Raw genomic sequence first — 2,645 nt, forward strand, 5'->3', positions numbered from 1 at the left:
GGATTTTTAAGTCCTCCAGACAGTACTCTTCTCTAGTCTTGTTCATTCCTTGGGTGCATCTGTCGGTCCCGGATATAGAGACCTTGATGGTTGCACCTCTTGTGATGCTATCACAGATGTCATCACCTTTTCCTTCCATACCTACTTAGTCTGTGGACTTGACTTTGGCAGAGTAGGTTCATCTTTCATGGGTTCTTCAGGTTCGTCATCTTCTTCCCATCCATTCTTTGGAGATTGATTCTTCCGGTGTTGGGTTGATCGGCGTCTCCTCCTAGAGAGGGTCTTCTTTGGCTGTTCATAAGTGGTATAACTATTGAAATGACAGCATATCTTTTCTCTAGGGAATTGGAAGTGGATTTGTCCAGATCTGACATAGATGATCGCGCTGGTGGTGTCGAGGAATGGCCTTCCCAAGATGATGGGTGTATCATCTTCTTCTCCCATGTCTAGAACCATGAAGTCGGTAGGGGCAAACTGGTCGTGTATTCTTACCATGACATGTTTTGCTATTCCTTCCAAAAATCGAATTGATTGGTCTATCATCTGCAATTGCGTATATGTAGAGAACAAAGGTTCGTCACTGAATAAGTATTCATATATTACCTTGGACATTATGTTGACACCTAACCCAATGTTGTAGAAGGTCTTGTGGAATATTCTTTATCCAATGGTACACTCGATCGTGGGTACGCCTAGATCATCCTTCTTAGCAAGGAATGGTGAAGCGAGGAGGTGGTCGTACTCTGATCAGAGTGTGTTTATCATTTTGACTGATTCTTCTTATGTTTGCCTAGCTTTGTTCTTCCTCCTTCTCTTGTTGTTTTTCTTCTTGGTCACTATTGTCTCTTTGGACTGGTACAACGTTTGTGGATGTCTGAGAGATTGCAAGATACGATTCTTGAAAGAAAACTCCTTTCTATCATTGATTGTGAAGTAGATATTGGCACTATCCATGTAGATGATGGCTTTTGTGATGCTTAGGAAAGGTCAACCCAAGATGATGGGTGCCCTTTCATCTCCACCCATTTCCGAAATCACAAAGTCTACGGGAATATATGATTGTCCCACTCGAACAATGACATCTTCAAAAACTCCCTTAGGGTAGCAGAGTGACTGATCTGCAAGCTGCAAACACATATTGTGTACAATAGAGTATCTCCATTAATTTTATCATAGATTACCTTACGCATGATGTTGACACTTGCTTCGAGGTCACAGATAGCTTCTTGGAAAATGTGAGGTCCAATAGCGATGGGGATGATAGGTCTCCCTAGATCGCTCTTCTTCTTAGGCAAGGAATAATCTATCCACCTTCCCATTGATGGTTGTATACAGTAATATGCTGCATTATGAATATCGACAAGATTTGTAGTTTCTAGATCTTCCGGTTGCATTGGAATCTTACCTTTGTCGGTCGGAGGAACGGCGGCCGCCAGCTGAGCTATTTGTGATTCTATCATTTTTGGTAAAGCTATGCGGGTTCTTAATGGCAGAGGAGAGGTTATCCATTTTATCACTCATGTTTTCTAATATTCTATCATTGGAAGCTAGTTTTCTAGATAAATTCTCCATAATTTTAGCTTGCCTAGAAATCAATTCTCTAAAGGGTGGTTGATTGAAATTATTACCTTGAGGGTTACCTTGGTAATTACCTTGGTAGTTTGGCCTCTGTTGCTAATTTCAACCTTGATTCTATTGAAGATGAAAGTAGTTGTTTTTGACAAAGTTTACATCCTCATGGGTTTCTGGGCAGCTGTTCCCTGAATGCCTAGTGTTTCCATATTCTTCACACGTCATGCAAGAATCATGAATATGCATGACTTCTTGCTTCTTGTTGTCTTGGTCTTCGAGCTTCTTCATTAGCAGGTCCATCTTGGCAGACAACATGTCTACCTCCTTGAGTTGATGCATACCAACACCCCCTTTGTGGGTCTGAAGACGTTCTTCATTCCAACTTTGGTTGGAGGCCATCATCTCCATGAGAGCTATTGCAGCTGGGAGTGTGAGTGGCAGAAATTCTCCTCCAGCAGCAGCATCCATAGTCCCAAGGGTACTATTGGTCAACTTGTGGTAGAAAGTCTATATGAGTAGCCAATTCTCCATCCCATGATGAGGACATTTTGATATGTAATCTTGGAAGCGTTCCCATGCCTTAGGGATAGATTCATCATGTTGCTGTTGGAAGCATAAAATTCTCCCACGTAGAGCATTGGTCTTGCCTATGGGAAAGAACTTTGCTAGGAAGGCAGTGGAGCAGTTATCCCATGTAGTGCTTCTATCTTTGTTGGCGTAGAACCATTGCTTTGCCTTCCCTAAAAGTGAGAATAGGAAGAGGAGAAGTAGTATGGTGTCTCTAGTCACTCCTTTGATGGTGAAAGTTCTGTAGATCTCCAAGAAGTGTTGGAGATGTCCACTCGCATCTTCATGTGCCTTCCCACAAAACTAGCCGGCTTGCACCATGTTGATGAGAGCTGGCTTGAGCTCAAATCCATTGTCTCTAAAATTGATCGCCAGTCTAGTATGGATGTTGGTCATAGTTGGAGTAGAGAACTCACAGAGTCTTGTTAGACATGGCTTCAAATTCTGGTGTTAAGCTTTGCTTTATCTAGTTGTCTTCCGACTCTAAAGCTAAAATTTTCTTGAGT

General features: G+C 42.1%; 1 non-coding gene across 1 annotated transcript; it reads left to right on the top strand.

The window, feature by feature from the left end:
* The first annotated feature begins 2,101 nt into the window (after window positions 1–2,101).
* On the top strand, window positions 2,102–2,210 carry LOC136478655 (small nucleolar RNA R71). Its single transcript, XR_010764374.1, has one exon. It is a non-coding gene; the product is annotated as a small nucleolar RNA R71 (small nucleolar RNA).
* Window positions 2,211–2,645: the final 435 nt, after the last annotated feature.

Source organism: Miscanthus floridulus, chromosome 8 (genome assembly GCF_019320115.1).
Source record: "Miscanthus floridulus cultivar M001 chromosome 8, ASM1932011v1, whole genome shotgun sequence".
In the NCBI taxonomy this organism is placed as follows: domain Eukaryota; kingdom Viridiplantae; phylum Streptophyta; class Magnoliopsida; order Poales; family Poaceae; genus Miscanthus; species Miscanthus floridulus.